Source organism: Lathyrus oleraceus, chromosome 7 (assembly GCF_024323335.1).
Source record: "Lathyrus oleraceus cultivar Zhongwan6 chromosome 7, CAAS_Psat_ZW6_1.0, whole genome shotgun sequence".
Classification (NCBI taxonomy): Eukaryota; Viridiplantae; Streptophyta; class Magnoliopsida; order Fabales; family Fabaceae; genus Lathyrus; species Lathyrus oleraceus.
Genome location: NC_066585.1, coordinates 64359039 through 64384884, shown reverse-complemented (window position 1 = coordinate 64384884; position 25846 = coordinate 64359039). Strand labels below are relative to the sequence as shown.

The window sequence follows — 25846 nt, the reverse complement described above, 5'->3', positions numbered from 1 at the left end:
ACAAAATCCATAGAGATACTATCCCACTTCCACTCGGGAATAGATAACAATTGCATCAAACCAGACGGCTTTTGATGTTCAATCTTTGACTTTTGACAAGTCAAACATGAATACACAAATTCCGCTACATCCTTCTTCATACCTTGCCACCAAAACATATTCCTCAAGTCTTGATACATCTTAGTAGCACCAGGATGAATACTCAGACCACTTCTATGCCCTTCCTCAAGAATCCTCTTTCTCAAATCCATAACATCCGGAACACAAACTCGATCATGACATCTCATGATACTGTTCTCATCAATCCGAAAGTTACCACCTTTACCTTGGTTAATCAATGTCATAACATCGACTAACTTCAAATATGACTTCTGACCTTCTCTAATCTCGTCAAGAATGCCACACGTAAGCTTTAACATCCCAAGCTTAAGACACGAAGACGTTGCTTCACAAACCAAACTCAAATCTCTAAATTGCTCCAACAATTAAAACTCCCGCATCATCAACATAGACATATGCAATGACTTCCTACTCAATGCATCGGCTATAACATTCGCCTTCCCAGGATGATAATTCAAACCAAAATCATAATCCTTCAAGAATTCCAACCATCTCCTTTGCCTCATATTCAATTCTTTCTGATCGAACAAGTACTTCAAACTCTTGTGATCACTAAACACATCAAACCTCGATCCAAACAAGTAATGTCTCCAAAGCTTCAACACAAACACAACGGCGGCCAACTCTAAATCATGCGTCGGATAATTCTTCTCATGAACTTTGAGTTGCCTTGAAGCATAAGCTACCACTTGCCCTTTTTGCATCAGAACACCTCCCAAACCCAACAAAGAAGCCTCACAATACGCAACGAAGGTTTCTAACGGGTCCGGTAAAATCAAAATAGGAGCCGTAGTCAATCTTCTCTTAAGCTCTTGAAAATTCGCTTCACACTGTGAAGTCCAAATGAAAGCTTGACCCTTCCTAGTCAACTGCGTCAACGGTAACGACAACTTAGAAAATCCCTCAATGAACTTCCTATAATAACTAGCCAAACCAAGGAAACTTCGAATCTCAGCAACAGACTTAGGAGCTTCCCACTGAGATATAGCTTCGATCTTCGTAGGATCCACAGAAATCCCACCGCTCGAAATCACATGTCCAAGAAAACTTACTTCACTCAACCAAAATTCACATTTAGAAAGTTTAGCAAACAACTTCCTCTCTTTCAACACCGATAACACAACTTTCAAATGCTCTGCATGATCCTCTTCGCCCTTGGAATAAATCAATATATCATCGATGAACACAACTACAAACTTGTCCAGATAATCATGAAAGATTCTATTCATATACTCCATAAATACACCAGGTGCATTCGTCACCCCAAAAGGCATCACGGAGTACTCGTAGTGACCGTACCTTGTCCTAAAAGCAGTCTTCTGAATATCCTCAGCCTTTACACGAATCTGATGATACCCAGACCTCAAATCAATTTTGCTAAACACACAAGCTCCAACCAGCTGATCCATCAGATCGTCAATCCTCGGAAGTGGATACTTGTTCTTAATCGTCACTTTATTCAGTTGTCTATAATCAACACATAATCTCATAGAACCTTCTTTCTTCTTAACTAATAGCACAGGTGCACCCCATGGAAAAACACTAGGACGAATAAACTTCTTCTCGAGTAAGTCTTCAAGTTGACTCTTCAACTCTTTCAACTCCGAAGCGGACATTCGATAGGGAGCCATCGATACAGGACTAGTTCCAGGAACTAAATCAATCGAAAACTTGACCTCTCGTTCCGGCAGTAAATCACTTATATCTTCCGGAAATACCTCCGCAAATTCATAAACTATCGGCAGTTCTTCGATCGTTCTCTTCTCTCGAATATCCAAAGTTGCCAACAACATAAACAACTCGGCACCATCTTGCACCGATTCATCAACTTGCTTAGTAGACACACACCAATCTTCCTTAGCATCAACCTCAGGAAAAATAACCGTCTTCTCGAAACAGTTGATATACACCCGGTTAACTTTTAACCAATTCATACCCAAAATCACGTCGAGTTGCTCTAACGGAAGACAAACTAGATCAATTCCAAAATCCCTACCAAATATACTCAATGGACAATTCAAACACACATAGGAAGTAGAAATAGAACCCATAGCAGGTGTATCAATAATCATACCTCTACGCATATAAGATAATATGAGATTCAGCCTCTTAGCACAATCCAAAGAAATGAAAGAATGTGTTGCACCGGTATCAATAATGGCAATCAAAGGTGTACCATTAATAAAGCACGTACCTTGGATTAGTCTATCATCGGTAGTGGTTTCTGCACCAGACAATGCAAACACTTTTCCCTTCACTTGCTCCTTCTTCGGCTTATCACATTGCGAACTAATATGACCTTTCTCACCACAGTTGAAACAAGTTACGTTCGAACCAAATCTACACTGGTTTGTTCTGTGACTAATCCTGCCACAATTGAAACACTTCTCAGAATCTCTACTACACTCCGTAGCACGATGACCTTCTACACCACATTTGAAACACTTAAGTGGGATAGAGGATACTCCCCCACTTGGTTTCTTGCCAACACTAGATTGTCTCCTCTTGTCATCATACGGTTTCCCATGATCTTGGTTTTTCCCCTTCAGACTCTTGTAGACAGAAGCACTCTCCCTACTATCCTCATCGTAAATCCTACTTTTGTTAACCAACTCTGTAAAACGAGTAATCTGTTGGTAACCAATGGCCTTCTTGATATCATGTCTCAAGCCATTCACAAACTTCAAACATTTAGATCTCTCAGCATTAGCAGTATTGTAATGAGGGCAATACTTGATAAGCTCCTGAAATCTAGCAGCATACTCAGCAACGGTACCATTTCCTTGCTTCAATTCAAGGAACTCCACCTCTTTCTTCCCACGACAATCTTCTGGGAAATAGTTCTCCAAGAAGGTATCACGAAAAAGAGTCCAAGTAACTTCAATGTTGTCTTCTTCGAACCTCTGAAGAGTGTTATTCCACCAATCTTCAGCTTCCTTCTCAAGCATATGGGTACCAAACTGCACTTTCTGAGCATCAGTACAGTTCATGACTCTGAAGATCTTCTCAATTGCTTTCAGCCAAGCTTGAGCTTTCTAAGGTGCATGCTCACCCTCAAAGATAGGAGGATTGTTCCGCTGGAATCTCCCCAAAGCACGGAACTCATCATCATCTCCCTTTTGGTTACCGGCATTCGCATTCACTTGATGGATATTCGCTTGATGGATCTGACCCATGGATTCCGCCAGCATCCTCAGCGCCTCAGCAATGGCATCGTCATTCCTGCCTGCAACCATTGTCCTGAACAACCCGAAACATCAAACAAACAGTATCGATCGTGTCAGATACACAAATCAAATACCATGGAAAACCTATGACTATTAACCAACTGGTCGACCATGCTCTGATACCACTAATGTAACATCCCTTTTTCTACCCCAAATTATTTAGCATATAATCAGAGTAAATAAGCACGCATATAAAGAAAAGGGCGTCACATCGACGTTTTCGAAACTTAAAACTTTTCAAAAACCAACAATACACCTGGTCATTCAAAATAACACATTTCACTCATCATGAATATTCAAGCAATATGCGTTCGCAGCGGAAAATAAAGAATACTCATGTATTTCATAGAATGATCCATGTCCCATACCATGATCATCATAATCACTTCAAAATAAAATAAAACAATTAATGACATAAAGCATGTCAAAATAAGATACGAGTTCAATACCACTAATCTACCCAGTGTTACATGACCAGAGCATTGACTCATTACCAAATTTCAAACTAAATACGGAACTCTCCAGCTAATCTTGAGCGAGCTACCGTCCACCTACTCCAGCAATACTACTCTGTAGTATCTGCACGATACCCATGTAAAGGTAACATTCAAACAGAAAGGGTGAGAATTCCAAATCATTATGAAATAGCATAATAAGGCACAATGAATTAAAACACAATTTAAGAATTCATCACACTTGGTATAATTATATCAATGATATTAACAGACAATCATTCCACATAATTCAAATGTACATCACACTCACATCAATACACACATTCAATGATCACGTAACTATAGACGACTCAATGCAAGACAATGTGACTCTATGCATGTGGTACCGCAATGTGAACTCAAAGTTTCACCGGTTTCCGATTCAATATCTAGAATCCAAGCCACGCTTCAGATCCGGACAAGACCAAAGCCTACGTCTATTTCCAATGAAGGATCACCGCTTAATACTACGCCTAATCCCAATCAAGGATTAACGTCTGCTACGTCTGTTTCCAATTAAGGATCACCGCTTAATACTACGCCTGATTCCAATCAAGAATCAACGTCTGCTACGTCTGTTTCCAATAAAGGATCACCGCTTGACCATGCTATGAATGAATGCACACATACCAACACATATGCAATTAAGACCTTCTATACCGTCTTAACATCCCACATATCACCATAACTCATAATTGGTACATATACACAATCATCATCATAAACCTTTCACAATTCAATAATGGCATACATACACATTCATACAGTATTTTATTCTCATCATGATAAAATTCATGGCATTTATAAATCACATAATATTTTATAACCTGGAACAATAGTAATAATCCTTTACGTTATCTTTAGTCATGTTATTTCACAATCAAACATATCAACCATGTTTAACACCCATCAAAATAAAATTCATAGACTTTGTAAGACGCATAATACACTATAATATGATATCCTAATAATAGCCTTTTTCATTATCTTACCAATGCATCCGTCCGCATTCAAAACGGAGCTATAATGCTCAATTAATTCATTAATCTATCTTAATCAAGATTTAGATTAATATCTATTCATTGCATAAGTATTCAACAACAACCTCTCTAGCCTAGTGGTAAGGCATGTACAGATTCAGGGAGGTCCTGGGTTCGAACCCCAATGGTGACAAATTCTGTACAGACAGAAAGTTGTTCCTGCGCTAACACAAAAACAGAATGCAGATTTCCCCACGTTGCTTTTGCAATTCTGAGTTCATGGTAGCCAGCATGAGACAGGTAGTTTCATTGACATCATCGACATGCTTCTTATAAGCATCTTTTTCTGCCTTAGATGCAGAACTAGGAGGTTCCTCTCCAGGAACAAGTTTCTTCAAGACATACAACTTTTTATCATGTTTGAAGACAATCCTCGGGTTTCGGTGTCAATCCAGAAAATTTGTCCCAGACAATTTTTCCTTGTCAAGCATTGATCGCAAAATGTTGTTAGAGGTGTTTGTTGTCATGGTAATCTACATAAGAATTAATGAAAATATAAGTATCAATAACATATTTAATTAGGCCTTTAATTAAATATGCTCCCACTATTTTACTCAAAACAAATGACCCTCATCACTTGATTCGGAAAATCCCGTTGGAAGATTTTCTAGTGGGTCGAGATCCACATTTCACTTTGTTCTAAGTCCGCGTAGGCGGATTACACAAAACTAGGTTATTTAGGTAGAAACTCCTTCCAATTGTATCTAATACAACTCTCGAAAATTTCAGTTGGGTGAATAACTCCTTATTCCAATCCATCATATGGATTATTCCTAACTCTTGCTTCTAAACATATATAATCTTATTATAATTTGTTTAGTTAAGTTTGACCCATTGTTTTAGCAATTGGATATTACAATTATCCCATCGCACCTTACTAATATAGAACATGCACCTCGCGTAGGCGAAACCTACATTATCCGATACTAGTCTTGATGAGTTCTAAAACTTGGAAAGCATAAACTTAATATTTAATTTGAGGGAATTGTACTTGTTATGATCTCACCGACTTATTTATCATATAAATCGTCTCTCACATGCATCAACATATATTCACATGCATCAACATACATACACATGCATCAACATACATAATGAAACAGTTATGGCCCCTAGCGCAATTGTTCTCCCAAGCCAATGGGAGAACCTAAGCTAACCTAATAACGATCTAAGCTTCTCCAAGCAAGATCTTCAAGGTTGTCCTCCTTTGATATTGAATTCTTCTCCTTCTTCATAACATTGTTCTCCTTTGATATTGAATTCTTCTCTTTCTTCATAACATTACATTACAGAAGAAACTCGTATTACATACGAGGGATTGAGATGAGAAAAGAAGTTACATTAAGAGATTAAAAGGAGAGGCACGACACGCAGGTCGTATTTAAAATCCAAAACTAAATAAAGGAAAACTAAGGCCATAACTGATCACCACAAGGCAATAATAATAAACACATTATTATTATTATTATTAATTTTAATTCCTTTAATTTATTAAAACCAAATTAAATTTCGGCGACCGATCAGACTACGCATAGTTAGCCGGGGGTTCCGCTGCCCGGTCAACCGACAATTCTGACTCTGTGAATGTGACGACCGTCACAAGCCCATGACGAACGTCACGCGGCCAAAATAACAGAAACGCCTAGAATTCTGGATCTGTGAATGTGACGACCGTCACAAAGCATCTGACGACCGTCATGTCTAGCTTGTTACGATCGTCACAGGTTCATGACGAACGTCACGCGGCCAAAAACCAGCGCTTTGAAACAGTCAGCATAGGTGTTCCAACAAGCCCTCAATTCACAACTCCTTGACGGCACAACCCTTGTGCTGTCACCAACCCTAATGCACCAAATTCAGACCGTCAAACACACCTCGATTGTTGATTCAGTATGATTGATCAATAGGTCATTGCTTCACCATACTAATGTCGGATTCCGAAGAAAATGACCATTGATCGCTCAAAGGAAAACAACCATTTAGTGTTTGAATGAATAAAACAGAAACAGTATATCATATATACCGTACTTTGCATTAGGATTACTTATATCACATATAAGTTGATCGGTCTCAATTGCGTAACCTATGGACGATCGATGTATCGCTGCTTCACCATACTAATGTCGGTTCCGAAGCACAGTCAACATCAATCATTCAACTCGTACACTCATGATGCCAAATTTAACTTCCCATTTAATTAATTGATTCATTCTGTCTTTTAATCATATTAATACAGAAAATAAACAGCTATCCGAGTCATGGTTTCGTAAGTGGCTCTGATACCACTGAAGGAGAATTTGCGATCTAAAACGCAGCAGAAATTAAAATTTTCTCCTTTAGAGATCCTTACGAATGGTCATGATCAGTGATAGAATATTTACCTCTTGTGACGATTGAAACCTTTGGTGCAGATCTCTTGTAACGATCAAAGCCTTTGATGCAGATCCACGGAGTGATCATGAACGTTGAATGATGACAACGTCTCTACTCAGTCCACACGAACGGATTCCTTCAATCTCAGTGCTAGCTGGTACGAATGAAGGCTTTGAGAGAGAGAGAGAGGGAGAGAGAGAGAGAGAGAGAGAGAGAGAGAGAAAACGAAAATAATGCAATCGCAAATGAATGCTTCTGCACAAGGGTCCTATTTATAGAACCACTTGTGTGGGCTTCAAGCTAAAAATCCCTCTTAAGTGTATTTGGCCCATATCTTATAATATGCCCAAAATCACTTAAGCACATGGTACCTTACCATATTTCATATTCGACTTAAGTACACCGTACCTTACGATGTTCTACAATTCACTTAAGCGCACCGTACCTTACGGTGTTCCTTTAGTTACTCTATCTCTCATCAATCCGTCCTTTGTGTGTGACCCTGTAGGTTTTCTCGATGTTGGCAATTATATTAAATCACGCATTTAACATAATAAACAGTGAGCGGTATCTAGCAACACATCACTCCTACCCAAGACACGAAAATGTCATGTGATCTGACAAATCCTTCTGTGATAATACCTATGTGTATAATTACCCTTTTGCCCTTATGTTTATATTGAACACAAGACATAGACCGTGTCATCCTTGTCCAGTTCAATATTGGGCCCATAGACATTTATCCTGTTACGCAGGATGGGCAAATTCCATCTAGGTCACTCATGTCCCTCAGCATGCTTCGTGGAGTACCCATCAACTGTCTTTATGGTTATCCAGTTACGGACAATGTTTGATCAGCAATAAAGCACTAGACTCTACATCTAGGGTCCATAGTGGTTTTAGGTCGAAGAGTGGTATACACCATTATCACCATGATAATAACTTATGACACTTTGCATAACTTTCTATATAGTATTCTCATAGCGGATCAATCCAGTATAAATATTACTCTTAATATTCATACCTATGTTTAAGACTTGATAACTCCTTATCCTTGATCCATGAGATGTGATCATCAGTCTATATACATAATAGTTTTAATGCTTTAATGTTATCCCACTTCACAATAAAGCTCGGCTACGGATACTTTAAGAATAGTGTCCTTATGTTTAATGTGATCTCATGATCAAGTCATACTTGATCCATTAAACGGACTAGCTATTCTAGGGACTTTATTAAACAAACATAATAAAGAAAAAGCCTTTTATTATTAATAAATAATTTGATACAAGTACCAAAAGTATTTGCCTCTAGGGCTTACACCACCAGTTTGTTGGTAAGGATGACTTTGAGAAACTTTGAATAAGAAGGTATTTGGGTGATGACTTCTGTGAAAGGGATTTCTACGTGAAGTTTTTATATAACCTTAATGAATTTCTGATACTGGTTATTGATCTGGGTTTGTTTGATTCTTTGCGGATATGGTATAGGTGGTTTATATGGCGGGGGTGGTATATAAGTTTTATCTTTAGGTTCTTCTCCTTTTTCTTGACCTTCCTGGTTTTCAGATTCCTCTGGTTCCTTTACTTTGTCCGTGGGTTCGATATATTCCTTAGAAGTTTCGGGTTCACTCAATCTTGGGTTTGGTGGCTCATCATAAGTGTTCCCACTTTGTAGGGTAATGGCATTGGCTTGCCCTCTCGGATTCTGTTGAGGTTGTCCAGGGAACTGTCCTCCTGGTGTAGTCTGGGGGGCTTGGTTTAAAGCTACCTGAGAGATCTGGGTTTCAAGCATCTTGGTATGAGTAACTATTTGGTCAACCTTGGTTCCTAACTGGGTAATCAGTTCGTTAACATGAATGTTTTGGTTCATGAACTCTTTGTTTTGTTGGGTTTGAGCAGTGATAAAGTTTTCCATAATTTTCTCAAGGCTCGGCTTTGGTGGTACAGGTTGCATAGGTTGATTTGATCTTCGGGCTTGGTAACATGATTGTCTCGGAGGTGCATTATTTTGGATAGGGTTATTGTTTTTATAGGAGAAGTTCGGGTGATTCCTCCATCCAAGTTTATAGGTATTCGAATATGGGTTCCCTTGGGTGTAGTTCACTTGCTCAAATTGGGTTTCGTTTAATAGACTATATCTGCAGATTGGTGTCCTTTGGTTCCATATATCTCACAATCCGACGAAACTGCAGCTGTAGTATTTGGGTTTATGCATATATGCTCGACCTTAAGGGCTAATGCGTCCATTTTAGCTTGTATCATGTCTATAGAGCTTAGTTCATGTACTCCTCCTTGGACTTCCTTCTTCTCAACTGTCGCTCGTTCGACTCCCCATGATTGATGGTTTTGAGCCATATCTTCGATGAGGGCACTAGCTTCAGGATAAGGTTTGTTCATCAGAGCGCCGCCTGGGGCAGCGTCGATGGTCATCTTAGTGTTATAGTGAAGTCCATTATAGAAGGTTTGAATGATTAACCAATTTTCTAAGCCATGATGTGGGCATGCTCTTAACAACTCTTTATATCTCTCCTAAGCTTCGAACAACGATTCTCCTTGGTTCTGGGTAAATCTAGTTATATGGTTTCAAAGAACGGCGGTCTTACTTGGGGGAAAGTATCTAGCAAGGAATACTCTTCTAAGGTTATCCCAAGTCGTAATGGAATTGGGTGGAAGGGAATCTAACCATGATAGGGCTTTATCTCTGAGGGAAAAAGGGAATAATCTTAAACAGATTGCCTCAGGGGAAACTCCATTGGTTTTAAAAGTGTCTACTAATTGGAGAAAGATTTTTAAATGTTGGTTTGGGTTCTCAGTAGCGAGACCTGCAAATTGTCTCTGTTGCACTAGTTGCAATAGGGAGGGTTTAAGTTCGAAATTATTAGCTGGGATGGCTGGGTTTACTATACTAGAACTAGGTTCTTCGTTGGATGGTTGGGCGAAATCCTTAAGAGGTCTTTGGTTTTGATCTTCGGCCACAGCTCTCCTAATTCTATGGAAGAATAAACATGCGCGAGCGTAACGTTTAGGTTCCGCTAGAGGGTGTACTAAACTTCCGGTGCTGCGAGCTCTTCGCATTGACCGGTGAGTAATAACATAAGTTTAAACGATATAACAACAGGGTACGAAATTTGACGAAGTTGGTCCCCGACAACGGCGCCAAAAACTTGATGTGTGGTTTTCGCAAGTATACGAATGCGTCAGAGTAATATAAAAGATTGTCGAATCCACAGAGACCAAGTGTCAATCTATCGTTATCTATTGTTATGGTGTTTATCTAAGGTAATTGAAATAAGGGTTTTTAGAGTGTGCAATGAAAAGTAAAGTATTAAATAAAGTTCAATTAATAAAGACAGGTTCGAATGTAATTCACATAATCAATTAATAATCCAAGTACTTCCTAGTAGAACTACTTATGGGCAGTGTTTCCTACTTTGAAAAGAACCAATTTAACAGGAACTGTCGCTTTCGCGTATTCAAAACCGAGTTGTACTCCCTAATCAAACCCTCTTATTGTCACTTATAAAAAGGTGCGGATTGCGTTAGAGTAGTAAACCTATTTTTAAGAAATATAGTATCTTGACTAAGTTGAAAAGTATTTTAACCTGGATTTCTTAACCAAAAGAGGTTCTCACGAACCATACTCTAAACTTATAAACGCGTCCGAAAATAGTTTTAAAATCACTTTTCTTCTTAAGTTAAAAACTCCTAATGAACTAAACAAAGCGCTTTCGCTGTTTTTGAAATAGTTAAAAACACTAAGTTTAAAAAGACGTTGGACGACTTTCGATCTTACCCAACAGAAATTAAGTGCGGGAAAACTTAAGTTGAAAGTCAAAATAGCCCTTAAGTGTTTCTACGAACAATTGTACGGATTATCGGTTCAATTACAATCCTTACATTCTAACCTTTATAGATTTAGTTAGACATGATAAAGTAAAGGTGCATTTTAATTTAAATAAAAGTAGTGCGAGTGCGGGAAATAAATAAAAGTAGTGCGAGTGTGGGAAATAAATAAAAGTAGTGCGAGTGTGGGAAATAAATAAAAGTAGTGCGAGTGCGGGAAATAAATAAAGTAAAGACGGTGCGGGAAAATAAAGTAGATAAAGGTTAAGCAATAAAAACCTGCTCCAATCGGAGGGTTGAATAAAATACGAAACGGAAATGAAAATGGCGATAGAATTAACTTCCTTCCAAAGTGCTCCAAACTCGATTACAGACTCGATCACAGACTTGATTACACAATTGTGGTAACACCTCGATGTGAAGCGATTACCACTTTCAAATACTGAATATATGCCTAAGTGAAACTAAGTTTGCTCTAAGTTTGGATGATTAAACAAATGAATTCGAGTCTCTATTTATAGGCAAGTAAAATAATGGAAAAGACAAGGATGTCCTTCAGTTTGAAATTGGGAGGGAAAAGTTTTCTTCTTGTGGCGCCCGCCACAACACCATGGCGCCCGCCACAAGAGCAAAGTGTGGCGCCCAAGTGGAGGTAGTGGGGAACGTGGCCGTTGAGGGAAATTGAGATAGGACACGTCATGGCTGGACCCATGGCGCCAGCCACAGTGGGAGCCACAAGTGTAAAATGCTGAATTTTAGGGCTTTTAGCTCGTTTTCACTCCTTTTCTCGATCGGGACTCCGATTAGACTGAAAACCTGAAAACAAAGAGAAACATAGTAATAACATAACAAAATAATAATAAAACAACTAAAATGCATGCGAAATCGGAGTCGAAAATACGGTGAATTTTAGTGTCATCAATGACTTAGAAGCGGGAGAATTTTATAGAAGATAATTAGGAGAGAATTGAAATGAATTCGGAGGGAAACTCAATTTCCCTAATTTATTCTTGATGGGAAACAAGCTCACAATATATTTTTTACAAAAATAAAAGTTTGAATAAACAAAATAATAATAAAAGGGGATTAATTATTAAAGGTTGAGTAAAGGGGGTTTATTATTAAAGGTTGAGTAAAAAAATAATAAAAGGGATTCATATCCACTGTTAAATTTAAGTAATAAAAGGGATGCAACAGATTTTGAATCAGATGAAGATCTTGAGAACTGCATGAATTCAACTAGGCATGAAGATTGAAGACTCCCCTTCATGTATTCAATAGATTGTAATATGTCAAAGTATGATCTGGCTAATATGGGTGCATGTATTCATGTGATTTTAAAATTGAAGTGTGGAACACAAAACCATTACTAATTCAGGTCAGAGCTTTTTGTCATACTAGAATTTAGTTGCTTTATGTATTATTACTGGTAAGAATTTAGCTTGATAAATCAATGTACCACCTAGTTGGCATGCCTTGGTTGTATGTATTCAATTGATTTTAAAATTTAAGTGTGGAACACGAAACTATTACTAATTCATATCAGAGTTTTTTTGTCATACTAGAATTTAGTTGCTTTATGAATTATTACTGATAAAATTTTAGCTAGACAAATCAATGTACCACCTAGTTGGCATGCCTTAGTTTAGCTTTGTGAATATGCAATTTAAAAAAAAACGGTTATATACATTTTAAAGTATGCATACAATTGTTTGTATTATTATGTGAGTCAAAATAATACAATAACTATGGAATGCAAGTGTTTGAGAGTAAAAATAATTAAAGGTTGTTGTGTTTAGTTAACTAGATTGTATGATATACATGTTAATCATTAATTAATCATTGTCTTTTATGTAATACAATTTATTGTATGATATGATTCACAAGTGTGCGCTGTTGTTTCTGGTCTGATACAATTCACAAAAATACTGGTTAAAAAATGATATATATATATATATATATATATATATATATATATATATATATATATATATATATATATATATATATATAAGGAAGTGATTTCACCACGGTTTCTAAATCCAACCGTGGTTATATATTAAACGCTATCCAGAACTGTGGTGATAGGCAACCCACATTCCAGTTTCCTACAACAGGCACTAGACCGTGATTGTAAATAACGCATATACAACCACACGCTACTTAATAAAGGTTGGTCCTCCGTGATTATATATCTTTGCAAACCGTGATTCTATGTGTTTTTCGTAGTAGTGATCGGTGTTTCTTTCAAATACAATATGAGTCATATTTATAGAACATATGTAATAATGGAAAATCAATAAAATCTTCTAATTGATGGACATCCAAAATCATGTCATTTACAACACTCCCCCTTGAATGTCCATAAAGAATATGCCTCATTAAAATCTTACTATAAAAAAACCCAGTGCAAATTTATAGTTAAGGAAAAAGAGTACAACATTCATTGTGAGGGAACTACCTCGTTAATAATCAATGCAAATTATTATAAATAAAAAAATAAATATATGAAGAGAGGCATTCATTATTCATACCAGTCCCCTTTTGATGTTTGCTTAGGATATGCCTCGTTAAAACCTTACTAGAAAAAACCAGCGGAAAAAATCTAGTGAAGGAAAAAAGTACAATATCCTTTTAAGAAAAAATCATTTCCTCCTTCAGATGAACGATCATTTCTTCGATGATGAAGAGAAATCTTTCGTACTAGTTGATTAAAAGTTCCATATGGGAGTGACTTTAAGAAAAGGTCTAGAATATTATCACTTAAACAAATTTGTTGGATGCACATATCATCACTTGTTGGAAGATCATGAGTGAAAATGAACTTTGGTGAAATATGTTTAGTTCGGTGTCTTTTAATATAACCATCTTTCAATTGAGCGGTGAATGCATATTATTTTCATATATGATTGTTATATTTATTTTCTCAGAAACCAAACCACAAGTCTTTTATGTGTGTTGGATTAGGGATCTCAACCAAATGCATTCTCAACTTCCCTTATTTAGTGATAAAAATTTCTTCATGATTAGATGAAGTTGTTGTTATGGTTTGTTTCACAGGTCTCCATGAAATAATTGTAACACAACAAATAAACAAATAATATGTGTGTTCTACCATTATGAGGATCTGAAAAGTAACTTGCTTCTCCATAACCTGATAATTAAAATTTGGATAATTTGGAATAAAACAAACTCATGTACATTTACCCCTAAGATAACGAAGTATATATTTGACTATGTTTCAATGTCTTTGTATATGTGAAAAACTATATATTTCTAATAGAGTAATATAAATTTATATATAATGGTGTGTATAATTAGCAAGATAGGTCAATATTTTAATTATACTGAGATATGGTACTTCAGAACCAATTAGTTTTTCATCCTCTTCTTGAGGTCTAAAATAATCTTCTACACATCAAATAATCTAACATCATAAGGGTACACGACATAAGAGATTTATTCATATAGGAACGTTTTAACACTTTTTCTTTATAACGTTCTTAATATAGAAATATTCTATTGTCCAATTGCTCAATTTGTAAATCTAGACATAACTTTGTCTTTTCTATGTCCTTTATCTTAAATTATTTCTTTAAGAGATTTATAGCTTTTGAAATCTCTTTAGGAGTTCCAATATTTTTATGTACATAGACAAATATTATGGAAAAATATTTTCTTGATATTTTTAAATAAATACAAGGACATATAGAGTTATTTGTATATCTCTTCCTTAGCAAAATATTCACTAAGACAATTATATTACATGTATCCATATTCTTTTAACTCATAAAGAGACTTGTTCAATTTGATGTAGTAGTTTTCTCAATATTCAAAATTATGTATCCCTAATATATTAAAACCTATAGGGAGTTTCATGTAAATGTCACTATCAAGTGATCAATATAAATAAGTTGTTACAATATCCATCGTGTTCAAATTAAGTCTTTCATGCGCTACAAGGCTAATTAAATATCAAAAATTGAATTGAATCCACTACATGTGGATATGTTTCATCAAAATCAATTTTAAGTCTTTGTGAAAATCATTAAACAACAAATTTATACCATTATTATTTTGCTTGTTCATAAAAACTAATTTATATCACATTTGGTTTCACACCTTGAGGTGTTCGGACTACAAGTCCAAAATCAAGTCACTTGTAAAGTGAGTTTAATTTTTCTTCAATTGAATATACTCATTTTGACCAATTCTCACTTTTTCTATAATCTTTGATATACTTTGACTTATGATTCTCATTATTATTTGCCATTTTAGCGTTATATTGTATAAAGACATTGTCAATATTGACTTTATTTTGGTTATCTTAATTTTGGTTCCATCTCATTTCATTCATGACATGATTTATCGAGACCTCTTTATTTCATATTTCAAGTACTTTATTAGTTCTTTTGGAACTAAATAATAAATTATGTCAAAGTACTCTTAGAATTTTTATATCATCACTTGGGTCATCTTTAACTTTAGTTTCTTTTCTAGGTGGAGGACTTTAAACATTGGAACCGATTTTCCTAGCACGCTTCAAGCGCAAATATGTACAACTCATTCACAATATTGGATTGTCCAATAGAAGAACCCACTTTGAGTGGAGTATTAGAGGCTGCTAATTGTTTTTATAATAATTGCAAATGAATTGTGTTTTGAACATCAATGATCAAAATGATATAATAATATTTTATTTCAAATTGTTTATTTGAACCTCTGATTCACACTTTCTCTCTCTCTATTATTAAAAAAACTAATTTATCAATTGATAATCAGCCTACTAGACTTCAAACAAATATTCAATTAATAAATCAAGATGTATCCTCAAATATGTGATTCATATCAAATACATTTTTTTAATATTCTTTCAAAATTCATCTTAGCGTACTATATTAGAACAATTGAAAAATCATAACATATCCAAAAGATTACTTAGATGAGACGTATTAGGTTACTAACCTAAAATAATTTGTAAGTTAAAGGGAGGATTTACATATACTAACTTGTTTACTTAATACGAATAAATATCTTAATATTCCTATTTAGTGTGTTTCAAATATCTATTTAAGAATTTATGATCTCACAAGTATCAACCATACAATTAACTTTACATGTCTAAAGAATGGATATTCAAGTCCATTTTTTTATGAATATATGCTACAAGATGTTCAATATCAATTTTAATAATATATGTGATATTTATCAAGAAAGTTCTGAAAAATTCATAAATTGAGATCATAGTCTGAAAAAAAACAACTTCACAAACTTCAAGATGTGAGTAGACAAGAAACATTTATATGACATTTTAGTCGATGCAATAATTAATGTCATGAAAACTCAATTTCGCATACTTCTATTTTCCTTTAGAAACACAAAAAATTTATTGGATTGAAAAAACTTAAGGTTTTTGAATACTAATTTGCACATCATAATACATTTTTATGATCTTTTAGTTGAGAAAATAATTTCACAAACTTCTGGTTGTGAATAGACAACAAACATATGCATGATCTTTCAATTGATGCAACAATTAATATAGTAAAATGTTTAAATCGTCTACATGGTTGATGTATTGATTGACAAATATCACCTTATATATGTAATATAAAAACTCAACTTATAAATTTTTTTAATTTTCTTTGGGAAAATACAAAATTTATTGAATTGAAGAAACTTTTGGTTCTTCAATACTAGTTTTGCATCATAATATATCTGAGATGACTCAATCGATTTTGCCAACATTACACTTAAGTGTCATTTGTAAGCTTTTGGTTTACAATAATACATATGATTATATTCTTCTAATTTGTATCCATTCATAATAAATAATAAAATTATTTGCATAAAATATATTCATAAAAATTGATGGCATACAACTTAATTACAGTTTTAACATCTAAATCATCTAAATCAACCATTTCTAAATTTTGCTAATAATCACATAGTACATAAAACACAGAGGACTACATCTTCTTACACTTTATGTATATATAATCTAGAATACAAAAATTATTCAACAAATATAAATAAATCCACAAATTTTATACAAGAAATATAACTTAGTAAAAAAATTTAAATTAAAGAAAATAAATATTTATTCATTAGAAAATAAAGTATATATATTTATGATATAAAAAGTAATATTTCTATTTAATATAAATTAGATAAAAGAAAAAACCATGAAAATATAATTTTAAGAGAACAATATCAAAAATAAAAATGTAAAAGATATTTTTATTTAAAAAATAATATATTAGAGATTCTTCATAAATAAAATTTGTATATATAAAAACAATTAAATTCAAAAATAACTTAATTGTCTAACAAAAATTAATATTGACATTAACGAACATTTACAATTCAGTATATTATTTTTAAATCGTCTACATGTTAAGAATAATAAATTTTTTGTATTACTAATACAATATGATTATATCAACAATTATATTTATGCCATACAAATTCAAAGCAATGTCCTACAAGTTCATTAATAACTTTTTATTAACATTAATATCACTATATAATTTTATATTGTAAAACTTAATTTAAAAAATATATTCATTAGTAACATTAATATCATTATTATACAATCATGAATTATTATTATTATTATTATTATTATTATTATTATTATTATTATTATTATTATTATTATTAATAATAATAATAATAATAATAATAAGAAATTATTCGGGAACTCAATCACAAATCTTTTTGATTAATGGAGACAGAATAGTCATTTTTTTATCGAAATTCAAGATAAAATCATTCTTTAAGCAATGCATAAAAATAATTATTTTTTTGAGCAATCCTCTAGGGATCCTTTATAATATTTTTTTTTGGGAGCTAGATCATAGATCTTCGATAAATATAAATATTTTTCGTGAAATCCACCGAAGATGCTTTATAAGTTCTTCAAGAATTATATAAATTATTATTTTGCTATTCTTCGGGGATGTTTGATAAGTTCTTGAGAAATAATATAATAAATTATTATTTTACTATCTTTCGAAAATGTTTGATAAGTTCTTCTGAAACTCTATAATAAATTATGATTTTGTTTATCATACATGGATGCTTGATAAATTATTCAGGAACTATATAGTAAAATATTATTTTGTAGTTTTAGAGAGATATTTTAATATTATTCATCAAATCTTTCTAGGATGTATGAAAATCATCATTGGTTTTTTTTTACTAATCAATATATCAATACATAATATGTGGAATTCCAAATATATATTATTAAACAAAAAAATAAGGTTACTTTCTAAATCTTGGAGCTTCATATAGTTAGATCTTCATTATCAAATTATTGTATCATTTCCTATGGTAGAGTTTCGTGCTGATAACATGTTATGAAACTAATAAGAAACAATATAATAGAAGAGTAGAGACTAATGGAAAAAAGAGAGAGAAATAATATTGTATAATTCTCATTATTGGTGTTTCTTTCAAATACAATATGAATCATATTTATATGACATATGTAATAATGGAAAATCAATATGAAATCTTATAATTGATGGACATTCAAAATCATGACATTTATAACACTCCCCCTTGAATGTCTATAAAGAATATGCTTCGTTAAAACCTTACTAAAAAAATTCAGTGGAAAAATTCTAGTGAAGGAAAAAGAGTACAACATTCTTTGTGAGGGAACTACCTCGTTACTAATCAATACAAATTATTACAAATAAGAAAAGAAATATAAGGATACAATCATTCATTATTCATAACAATCTTCGTTTGATATTTGTTTAGGATATGCGTCGTTAAACCTTACTAGAAAAAACCCAATGGAAAAAAATCTAGTGAAAAAAAAGAGTACAATATCCTTTTAAGAAAAATCATGTCTCCCCCTCATAACGATCATTTTTTCGATGATGAAGAATAATCTTTCGTACTAGTTGGTTAAAAGTTCTATTTAAGAGTAACTTTAAGAAAAAGTCTAGAAGATTATCACTTGAACGAATTTGTTGGATGCTTATATCATCACCTTTGAGAAGATCATGAGTGAAAAGGAACTTTTGAAAAATATGTTTGATTATGTCTCTTTTAATGTAACCATCTTTCAGTTGAGTCATGCATGCATATTATTTCATATATGATTGTTAATGGTAATATAGATAATGATGATAATGTAATTTATATACACGCACATGCTGTAACTAATAGCCAAAACTGAAATAACTAACTCTAAGTTAGTTACACTCTAGTTAGTTAATTAGTTTTGGATTCCTTGATATATAAGCAACACAATGCTCATGTAATTGATTAAGATTTATCAATACATTTGCTTCCACTTTCTTCATCGTTGCATACATGTTATTCTTTCTTTCTTCTTCTCCAAGTCATAGACAAAAGCTTCTCATTTCCATGGTATGGTTTGCATAGCTTGCATCTTCAAATGGTATCATCGAACGGTGATTCTTTCCTTCTGTTGTGATTGAAGCCCATCAGTCTTCCTCGTTGTTCCCTCGTCTGTATTGATTCATTCACTCTTGTGTTGTTCATCATGTCGTCCTCAAGCTCCTGCAGCAGCAGCACCAATGGTGGACCTGCTTCACAAGCCAACAAAAAAGGCTATCAAACTTATACCCTTAACCCTTACTTCATGCAACCTAATGAAAAACCAGCATTGATTCTTATTACACCTCTTCTTTCTAGCATCAATTAACATTTTTGGTCGCTGTTAGATGCCCAAAAGTGCTTATTTGAGCTATCATATGTGGGCATCTTTCACTCTATTTCATTGCTAAATTGTCTAAATCACCTTTGTTTTAGATGAAATGCAGTACATTGATAAACGAGCTTGGTGCCTTTGATTTGTGTGTTATTGTGCAGGAAGAAGGCATGAAATAATTGAAAATGAAGACACAAGAAAATTGGCAAAGGAACCAATGAATACATGCATTTCATCAGCCTGCTCGCTAGGCGAGGGCTGTGGCGAAGCTACTCGCTAGGCGAGCGCCCAGCGAAAAGCTCCAGTAAAATGTCAATAAATTCGCTAGGCGAGCTGCTAGCGAAGGTGGTAGCGAGTTCGTTCAGTTTTGGTGAAAAGCGCAGCCAGCACTCACTCGCTAAGCGAGGCTCTAGCGAGTCCCCAGTGAGCATTCCAGTAGCAAAACCTCTCAACCTCGCTGGGGCGAAGGTTGAAGCGTGTCCTTCGCTAGGCGAAGGTTTGTTCGCTAGGCGAACATGACAGTTTGAGATAGTCTATTTTCTCTGGGCACAGGTGCCTTTGGTGCCACAATTAGACCCTCGCTAGGCAAGCCATTCTGCTCGCCTAGCGAGCATGACAGCCCAGTACTACTCTATAAGTAGCAGGTGCCACTTTTGAGTGCCATACCTTAGTTTTACCTAATTTTTCCACTTTTGTACTTTCTTAGAGATATTTTACAGCATTGTTCTTAGGATCTTTTATGCCCTAGATTTCATTTCTCTTCATCTTGTAACCATCTTCTACAAAAAGAAGGTGGATTCCCATCCAATCTCGATTATCCGACTTGGATGTTGATCAACCTTCTTCCGAAACTTGCCGACCAAGCTACCATGAAAATGAGTAGCTAAGTCATCCATTTGTCAAGGTTAGATGTAGGTGATTACTAGCTTTGTGTGTAAATGTAAGGATCTTCATGTGTAAACTCTTTAATGGTAAATATATGATGAAAACTTTGTTTCTATTTAAAAGTCTTTGTGTTGGTTTATGATCGAGAGATGTTTACCAACTCTTGACCTAGGTTTTCATCCAATCTTGTTTGTTAGCTAGAGATAGTAATGAATGATTTTGTTCACCATAAGGTTGAACCAAAAAGTTGTCATTTTGATAGATTGTGTTCGAGAGAAACAATGGATCAAAATGGGAAAACTCACAATGTGTGTTCGAGAGAAACATATTGGGAGGACTTTGTGAAATGATTTATCATCTAAAGGAGTTTATAAGATTGTTGACCGAACAAATACATGCAAAGTGATCATCGAACCCTAACTTTGGCAATATTTCTCATTTATTCAAACCAAAACTTTTACCGCAATTTATTACCTTTTTATGCAAGATAACGTGACAACCAACCAAAACCCTATTGTTACATTGAGCTAAGATTAATACAACCATCGAACGGCGGTGATATCTTACAATCCCTGTGGATACGATAACAAAAACCCGACATGTAAATTTACAACTAACAAAATGGCGCCGTTGCCGGGGATGATTCCTAATCAACCCACAGGGCACGAACAGAAATTTTGCCGGGTTGATTGACGCGAAGAAATGGGATCGGTTGATTAATCCTTTGGAACATTATGACATAGCAACAGTGCGGGAATTTTATGCTAACGCACTGCCCGATGACGACGAGCCCTTTACTTGGGTATCTAAAGTGGCCGGGCGTCCAGTAGCATTTGATCGGGATGTCATCAACTGAGTCCTTGGGGAACCGCTCCAGCTGGGAGCTGAAGAGAGGGACACATACCATACAGATTTACGGCTTCACCGTGATGTTCCAGCCATTAGTGCCGCCCTGCTATTAAGCGGGAAATCTGTTGAGCTGAACCCATCTGGGGTTCCAATGAGGTATCACAGGGAGGACATGACTCCCATGGCTCAACTGATACTGCTTTTGGTTCTGACCAACATACAGCCGAAGTCCCACACCTCTACAGTGCCGATCCTAGTGGCACATTTGGTCCATTCTATCCTCACCAACGTCCAGATCGATGTGGCGAGGATCATCGCCAATGAGCTTAAGTCCGTGATAGAGAGCGGGCTAAAGTCGGGGGCTCGTGTAAATTGCCCCTTGCTTTCCCGTGCTTGATCATGAGTTTGTGCATTCAGGCAAGGGTGAGACTTCCGTCTCGGGGTCAGGTAAGGATCCCGCCACCTATCGATGACCGGTATGTGGCCAAATATTGTAGAGCGAAGAATGCCAGAGGCAGTGCTGCTACAGAGAGTACCCGGGCTTTTGATGGTCCTGGTACTTCTACTCCTGGACTAGATCCTTACCTGCGGGCTGTGTGTGATTATAGTTTTGAATGGATGGCAGCATCCCATAGAGCCATGATAGATATGCACGACTCTATGCAGCGGTTACAGCTGCAGGGAAGTGGTGCTCATGCTTTGATGACGCGTGAGCAGTTTCTGCTTAACGCCAACTGGCCTGTGGACAGGCCTGTTTATGGTGAGGGGGCGGGCGCTGGTGCGTCTTCAGGTGCTGCAGCTGATGATGATGATGATGAGGATGATGAGGCTACCGGTTCTGAAGCCGGTAGCGAGGAGGATTCTGAGCCCTTAGAGGGTTGAGTTTTGTATTTTTCATTTTTATGTTTATTTCTTTTGTAGTTTCGGATTCTGTATTTTGTACTGTTGGGGTGTTTTGTCCCCCATGAACAATTTAAATTTTCAGTAATGTTATTTATTTATGTTTTTAATTTTGTTTGTTTAATAAATTTTTGGTTGATTAAGTGGCAAACCTTCTAGATTGGTTGCTCCTCAAAGAAGTACCCAACGAAGGTGCATCCGAGCTTGGATGGCAATGATAAGAATAAACAAGTGAATGAGGCTAAGGTACATGGTTACCTTCGGCTAGAATGATAGAATGCATTAGGAACTTTACTCTTTTTGGTAAATTGAATATTGTCTTTTTGCAACATGATTGCATGAATGTTTCATCTAGAACTTTAAACCACAAATTGTGAGGAAACCTCCATTGTACATGTAAATGCTGGATTCTAATAAATTTTGTTGATTCATGTGATTCATGCTTTGTCTTTTATTATTGTGAAATTGTGGAAGCAATTAGAAATGATCAAGGCACTTGTTTTCTTTCGAGCACAACTACATCCAAAAACAACTTACCTGTGAGCAGAGAGAGTATTTGTTAACCCCTTTGAGCTTAAACAGTTGAATCTCGGCTTGAAATAAAGCGAGATCTCAAAAATCTTTTTTTTACAACCCGGAAAATCTTGATTATTGTTCTTTTGCCGTAAAAAGTTAAGAGGCATTCACTTAGGGTGAGGAAGAAATAAGTTGGGGAGAACGAAAAAGAATCGGTAAGTACCACAACTCTTGAAAAAGAAAAGAAAAACCGAGCAAGCATAAAAAATATATGTATATAGAAAATATATAAAAGAAACATCTGTTTTGTAAATATGATGTGAAAGAAAAGAACAAAAATAGAAAGAATGAAAATGAATGCTTGCTTGGAAGAAAAATAGTGAAAAATAAAAATTGAGTTGTGGAATATGTGTTGTGAAGGTTTCAAATAAGAAACAAATGAAACAAAGTCGAGATGTGTGAATAATACTGTGAATGTCTCTTTTGCATCGGCACTTTCGTTTCAATGGCCTTAGAAATGACCCTTGTTTGTTAACCTAACAAAGTTTCAACCGAAAAGCCCTTAGTGATCTTTATGCTTCCACAGTACCATTTATAATTGTTAGACATTGTATGAATCTATTTGATTTCTTCATTGTTTGTTAGAGAGTGAGATTATTCCCGCGGTTGCAAACGCGTAAAATCTTCATTCCTTATTCGAAGAGGAGAGATAGGATGATTCATTCAGAATAGTATTGTTGTAGATAGATAAATATTTTGCATTTCTATTTAAGTTTTAGTTCTTGTGTATTATTTTATTTGAACCGTTGGAAACTTGTATATGCGGATTTCGCTTGTGTTTGAGCCGTTTATCCAACTTCGGAGAAACCTTTTTCTTAAAGCAAATCCTCTTGTCCTTCAAGAGGCATACTTTGCTTGAGGACAAGCAAGAATCTAGTTGGGGAGAGTTGTTAGATGCCCAAAAGTGCTTATTTGAGCTATCATATGTGGGCATCTTTCACTCTATTTCCTTGCTAAATTGTCTAAATCACCTTTGTTTTAGATGAAATGCAGTACATTGATAAACGAGCTTGGTGCCTTTGATTTGTGTGTTATTGTGCAGGAAGAAGGCATGAAATAATTGAAAATAAAGACACAAGAAAATTGGCAAAGGAACCAATGAATACATGCATTTCATCAGCCTGCTCGCTAGGCGAGGGCTGTGGCGAAGCTACTCGCTAGGCGAGCGCCCAGCGAAAAGCTCCAGTAAAATGTCAATAAATTCGCTAGGCGAGCTGCTAGCGAAGGTGGTAGCGAGTTCGTTCAGTTTTGGTGAAAAGCGCAGTCAGCACTCACTCGCTAAGCGAGGCTCTAGCGAGTCCCCAGCGAGCATTCCAGTAGCAAAACCTCTCAACCTCGCTGGGGCGAAGGTTGAAGCGTGTCCTTCGCTAGGCGAAGGTTTGTTCTCTAGGCGAACATGACAGTTTGAGATAGTCTGTTTTTACTGGGCACAGGTGCCTTTGGTGCCACAATTAGACCCTCGCTAGGCGAGCCATTCTGCTCGCCTAGCGAGCATGACAGCCCAGTACTACTCTATAAGTAGCAGGTGCCACTTTTGAGTGCCATACCTTAGTTTTACCTAATTTTTCCACTTTTGTACTTTCTTAGAGATATTTTACAGCATTGTTCTTAGGATCTTTTATGCCCTAGATTTCATTTCTCTTCATCTTGTAACCATCTTCTACAAAAAGAAGGTGGATTCCCATCCAATCTCGATTATCCGACTTGGATGTTGATCAACCTTCTTCCGAAACTTGCCGACCAAGCTACCATGAAAATGAGTAGCTAAGTCCTCCATTTGTCAAGGTTAGATGTAGGTGATTACTAGCTTTGTGTGTAAATGTAAGGATCTTCATGTGTAAACTCTTTAATGGTAAATATATGATGAAAACTTTGTTTCTATTTAAAACTCTTTGTGTTGGTTTATGATCGAGAGATGTTTACCAACTCTTGACCTAGGTTTTCATCCAATCTTGTTTGTTAGCTAGAGATAGTAATGAATGATTTTGTTCACCATAAGGTTGAACCAAAAAGTTGTCATTTTGATAGATTGTGTTCGAGAGAAACAATGGATCAAAATGGGAAAACTCACAATGTGTGTTCGAGAGAAACATATTGGGAGGACTTTGTGAAATGATTTATCATCTAAAGGAGTTTATAAGATTGTTGACCGAACAAATACATGCAAAGTGATCATCGAACCCTAACTTTGGCAATATTTCTCATTTATTCAAACCTAAACTTTTACCGCAATTTATTACCTTTTTATGCAAGATAACGTGATAACCAACCAAAACCCTATTGTTACATTGAGCTAAGATTAATACAACCATCGAACGGCGGTGATATCTTACAATCCCTGTGGATACGATAACAAAAACCCGACACGTAAATTTACAAATAACAAAATGGCGCCGTTGAGGACACGCAAGAATCTAGTTGGGGAGAGTTGTTAGATGCCCAAAAGTGCTTATTTGAGCTATCATATGTGGGCATCTTTCACTCTATTTCCTTGCTAAATTGTCTAAATCACCTTTGTTTTAGATGAAATGCAGTACATTGATAAACGAGCTTGGTGCCTTTGATTTGTGTGTTATTGTGCAGGAAGAAGGCATGAAATAATTGAAAATGAAGACACAAGAAAATTGGCAAAGGAACCAATGAATACATGCATTTCATCAGCCTGCTCGCTAGGCGAGGGCTGTGGCGAAGCTACTCGCTAGGCGAGCGCCCAGCGAAAAGCTCCAGTAAAATGTCAATAAATTCGCTAGGCGAGCTGCTAGCGAAGGTGGTAGCGAGTTCGTTCAGTTTTGGTGAAAAGCGCAGCCAGCACTCACTCGCTAAGCGAGGCTCTAGAGAGTCC

The 25846-nt window shown here is 35.5% G+C and overlaps 1 non-coding gene across 1 annotated transcript; it reads left to right on the top strand.

Annotated features, from left to right (window-relative positions):
• Nucleotides 1-9741: 9741 nt before the first annotated feature.
• On the top strand, nucleotides 9742-9848 carry LOC127108584 (small nucleolar RNA R71). Its single transcript, XR_007796111.1, has one exon. It is a non-coding gene; the product is annotated as a small nucleolar RNA R71 (small nucleolar RNA).
• Nucleotides 9849-25846: the final 15998 nt, after the last annotated feature.